General features: G+C 38.8%; 1 long non-coding RNA gene across 1 annotated transcript; it reads right to left on the bottom strand.

The window, feature by feature from the left end:
• Positions 1 to 261: 261 nt before the first annotated feature.
• On the bottom strand, positions 262 to 2,095 carry LOC123958322. The gene is made up of 3 exons (XR_006822035.1): positions 1,980 to 2,095; positions 1,221 to 1,279; positions 262 to 719 (listed from the first exon to the last, which is right to left on the bottom strand). It is a non-coding gene; the product is annotated as an uncharacterized LOC123958322 (long non-coding RNA).
• Positions 2,096 to 5,555: the final 3,460 nt, after the last annotated feature.

Genomic DNA, 5,555 nt, shown 5'->3' with positions numbered 1-5,555 from the left:
GAAGGTTTTATAAGCAGAGATTTCTTCTTCTGCTCAGCAGAACAGTTTGTTTTATAGTCTCTGTTTTATTAGCTTTTTAAAAAAAAATAATTTCTGCAAATCAACTAAACCTAAAATGACAAGTAGACTTCCCCCTCAATTCTGACCACAAACCACAAAAATAAAATGAGAACTTTTGTTAAGATTTTATATTGTTATGACACTAAATCATTTTCCCCCTGGCATCAATGTTGAACAGATTCCACACACACACTAAGAAAGAAATCAAAATATAAAGTAGACACTCACACACTAAAAACACAAACATGTATAACCCACGTAGATAGACTTATTGGACGTCTTGCATCTTGTGTCACGCTCACACTGACAAATTACACGACACCGATATCACACAGACACACACACATATTAACTACTCCAGTTTATGGCAGGGATCAAATACTAATCACCACAAACAGAAAAGTAAACTCATCAGAACAAACATCGGCGTACCATCATTACGTCCATAGAAGCAGCTTGGTGTGCATGTGTGTGTGTTTCCGTAGCCTATGGCAACTGCTGGCCACAGCCACACTGAGAATGCCACTGCTTTATTCCCGGGTGTGTGTGTTTGTTTATGTGTTAACTGTTGTGTGTGCGTACACCTGTAATCACAGCCTCCACTTTGGATCTGGACTGACAGTTGGGCCTCCCAGCAGCAGCTTCCCTCTCACGAAACACTGAGAACAAGGGAAGCCAATACACAAACACACACACACACACACACACACACACACACAGTGTCTCTATCGTCAGTTAAGTTCAGGACAGAAGCCATCAGCCTTAAGGCTTCTCAGCACACACACACACACAAACACATTCACATATTATACACATATGATGAATATGACTCATAGATTTAGGGCAACACACCAATGGCATCTTGCCTTATTGGATACACCATAGTCCTACTTCCCAGAATCCACATGTGTCACCGCTCCACATAAGCGACAATTATATTACATTAGCTCCCCAGATTGGCACATTCAGGCTACTGTGCCTTGACTTCCTCTGTCTGTGTGACACTTTCCTTGTCTTGATATGTGTCGAATAATGTGCCACTCTGTGACACACTTGATTTAAAAAAAAAAAATTTCTATTCAACTACATGTTTTTATCCTAACTGGTTGTCCAGTTATGTATAGCATTTTTCAAACAGTGAACAACCACTTCAAACATACCTCACTTTAGCCTGAGGACGAGTCAAGATGAACACTGTCCATGGTGCTGAATTGTAGTCCTATTGAGACAAGCACAGAAACAGAAATATGACAGATAAGAACATGAAAGTAATCCAAACAATGAAATAAAAATTAAAGTAGTAAATTTAAAAAAAAACAATTGTTTAGACAACATCAAAATGAGAGTCCAAACAGTTTGATACTGTAAGGACATATTTAAAAGTCCTGCCAAAGCATTTTATTATTTGAGTTAAAACTAAGTATTTCCAGGGACACAACATTATGATAAATTTGTGATGGAGCACAGAGGCACATATACCAAAAGGTTCAGGGATCTGTTTTAGCAGCAATGTGATCTCCCTCCACAGTTCAGCTCAGTCCAGAAGTTATTTTGTTAACAATTTACTTTTTTTCTCTTCACTCTCTGCATCATCTACAAATTAATTACATTCCCCAGAATGTTTTTTAAAAAAAAACAATAGAGAGGGAGTGTGAGCTTAAAGTGCTGATGCTTTCATTTAGCTGTCTAGCCCAGTTAAGTCTGTTATGCCACTAGACTCCACTGGAACTGTAGAAAAAAAATAATGGATTGATATTTACATGAAGAAAACAAAAACCGAAAGGGAAACACAAAACACAAATAATCCAGCCTAGTTATTAAATGTTTAAACCTTCGCTTAACTCTCCTTGTTGCATGCAGCCTTTGTAAAAACATTCCCATTAGCAGTCCAATAAACCTGCCAGCCGTAAAATACTAACCCCAACATTTGGCATCTTTCTCCCTCAGATTGTATTGCATTTCTCACCGTCTGTCAATTCAGTGGAATTATTCAGTTCAAATAATGCTTATTACCAGCCATTAAAGTAAAGAACAGTCTTGCCAAAGCATCAAGGATAAAGATTTGTATTTGGAATCACTTTCCTCTCTTGTAGCTGTTTGTGTGTGTGTGTGTGTGTGTGTGTGTGTGTGTGTGTGTGTGGGATTAGATTTCTGTGTATTCAGTTTTTCACACCAGTTTCAGCTGTTTATGTGGAGGCTAATGGAGTTGTTGTAGAGATATGGAGATAAAATGAGTCTACATAAATATTTGTGAGGAATTTCCTGACAGAATGCATCCACTAATTCTAACCTCAAAACCAAGTCTTGACAATCAAACAACAATTTGACGAATGAAATTTGCTTTATGAAAAGGTGGGGCGGGGGGCAATGGCATTCCAAATACAAGAGTTGGAAATGAGGTATTATTACAACTAATTAGCGCATTTACAAGGGAACCAGATTCACAAAATTATATATTTTTTTATTATATAATAATTAACAAAATTATAAACGCACATTTTCAAGCGGCCTTTTATTGTGGCCAGCCTAAGGCGCACCTGTGCAATCCCCATGCTGTCTGATCAGAATCTTGATTTGCCACACCTGTGAGGTGGATGGATTATCTTGGCAAAGGAGAAGTGCTCACTGACACTGATTTAGACAGATTTGTGAACAATATTTGAGAGAAATAGGCCTTTTGTGTACATAGAGAAAGTCTTAGATCTTTGACGTCATGAATGAATGGGGGTAAAAACAAAAGTGTTGCGTTTATAATTTTGTTCAGTGTATATACTAACTCTCAAATTACTTAGTCCTCATAGGAAGTACAACACAATAACTAATCCTCTTAAACACACAAAGTCCACACGAAAAAATGTGACAATACATACCAATTAGCCCAACTGTCATGTTCTTGGGTTGTAGTTTAGTTATTTCCTGTTCTATTTCCTTCCTCATGTGTCTTGGATTAATTTACTTCCTGACTATGTTTTCCCACCGTTTTGTCTGCCCTGCCCCGATTAGTTTTACCTGTGTCTAGTTAGCCTCACCTCACTAGTGTATTTTTCTCGTTTGTCAGTGGTTTTGGACTCTGATTTCGTTTGTCCCTTTGGTTTTGTTTGCCTTTGGGAATATTATCTGTTTTTTCCTTTTGCCTGCCTGACTACCTGTAAGCGTCTTTTTATTTTTATTTTTGCATATTAAATCATTTGAAATCAGCCATTGTGTAAGTCTTGTATTCCCCGATACCCCGCTGGATAAATTCTGACACCAATAGTAAAAGAACAGATACTTGCGGCTGTTTATATATTAGCAACACAAGTGTTTTAACTGGAGGCAAATTTTACACAAAGTTAATGGAACGACACTATGAGAAGCGAATTCACCTGGGGCGGTGCAAACTGATGTGAAGACGCTCCTGCGAGAGATCTAAATGTTTCAGTTTGAGCAAAATATTCACACTTACCCCCACGCTTTATGAAACTACTTCATAAATACACAGTGACAAGAAGGAAAAGGGGAGAGACTGGAGGGAAGTAACAGACTGAGCTGGAGTTTCTGGTGAGTTTTGTCAGAGGCTGAGCCAAACACAAACAGTTTATCTCTAGCTACAGCTAATGTCTGTACGTTTGGTGCATTGGCTGTTTGGGGTGAGTCAACATGGGATGCACAAATATCCACAGGTCAAATTTCTGCGAATAACATACCAGATTAATCTTAATGCTTTTCTGCACAGTAAACAGGTAAGGTGTAGCACAGATTCCAAGTTTATAAAGTGAAATCATTTAGAACAAAAGTCCAAACAACATTTTTTCTGGAGAATCAAAATTTTTTTCCTGCCGTTTTAAGTACAATATTACAGGGAGTTTTCTGCTTAAATGCAATGATATTTGCAGTAGTGGCATTACTGCAAGCGGGGAACTTATAAGGCAACAGATAGTAGGCACAAAACACAATTTATTGCTTTAAGTCTACAAGTTGCCTCGGTGCAAAGATGTCATGCATGGGCAGGTTTTTCATGAATCATAAATTCAACAAAAAAACAACAACAACAACACAATTGTTTGCTACTGGCAGTGTAGTTGTGTATAGGCCTAAATATTTCCAGTGTTGTATTGTCTTTTGGGACATCAGTCAATCACCCTTCATTCTCACCCAAATTTCATATCAATGTATTAAAATAAATAAATATTTTCACTTATCCAGTGGTACCCGATCATTTAGATAACAACAACAAAAACAAAAACAACTCCCTCCAGAAACAGTGCCATTGTTACTCTGGACAATTCACATCCACAGAAGACAATCTCAACAACTTTCAGTGGAACTATTTTCTACTCACTATGAAAACTGGTCTGTGGAAACAAACCACCCAACCCCTCAAACCCCAACCTCTTCCAAATCCCAATTTAACCCCTTGTAAGAACTGTTATAGAACTGTGACAGTGGGGGATGTCACTACTAGAAAATTGGTATTGTTAATAATGGTGGTAGAATTCTCAAAATCTCCCAACGTTCCCAGTCCCCAAGAAGTCCTCAAAGAGTCCCCTTTCAAGCTTTCTGTCTTTTCCCAAATGCCCCCCTCCCAAAAGTGTGTAAACATGTCCTTATTCTTATTCAAGTCTAAATCTCATCTCTAGTCCTCGAAAAGGACCAAACACTCACCTTCATTTGTAATGTATGCATTTTATTTTCTTTGAACCCGGTCACATACAGATACACTTAACTCTCCACCTCTTTGCTCTGAACATGTGGGACATTTCTATGTTCCCTCAGCCTTCTCCCACCTTTACATATTCAACTGTAATTCCTTTCAACACGTTCTCAAACATATTCGGCAGATAAGTGAAGAAAGGAGGCATGCTATCTCTGCTGTCTGGGCTGGAAAAGAAGCAGACTGTTAACAAAACAAAGCAATTTCCCAGCACAAAGGCAGAGAGAGAGCAATCTATCATCGGCCCATGAGAGTCGGGCGGGCAGGCAGGCAGGCAGGCAGGCAGGCAGAGAGGCAGGCAGTGCCTGGGCTTGAAAATAGAAAGAAAGTCCTTGTTTGTTGCTGAGGCTCCAGCTTCAGTCTGTGGCAGCAAGGTGGTACAAAAATGTGAGTGCAGATTTAAACACTGCCAGTCTCTATGAAGACTTCTTGGCAGGCAGCAGCTTCCTTTTCGACAATGGCTTATGGTGAAGTTACAGACGGAGACAAGAATAGAGATTAAAACTGTAAATATTGTGTTTGTTTCAAGTCCGTTTTCAAATCCAGGCTCCTTCTTGAAGAGGCTGATTGGGATCATTGGTAGCTGCACAACATGCTCCTAAATCGATGTTTCAGACACCTAGGAGAATATTTAAAGGGGCATTAGGTAATATTTTATCCTGCCTTCTTGTACAAAATGACCACAATATATTATAGCTGCCTGATGGGGTTGTTGATCAATACCAGTGACTCAGCAGTTACTTTGCCAGCTGCAGAGATTTGTGCCTTTCAACATTCATTCTATTGTAATTTGAAGCCATTT

The sequence above is a fragment of the Micropterus dolomieu genome, linkage group LG19, assembly GCF_021292245.1.
Source record: "Micropterus dolomieu isolate WLL.071019.BEF.003 ecotype Adirondacks linkage group LG19, ASM2129224v1, whole genome shotgun sequence".
Lineage (NCBI taxonomy): Eukaryota > Metazoa > Chordata > Actinopteri > Centrarchiformes > Centrarchidae > Micropterus > Micropterus dolomieu.
Note: the sequence above shows the minus strand (reverse complement) of the source record. Positions and strands in the feature narration are given on the sequence as shown.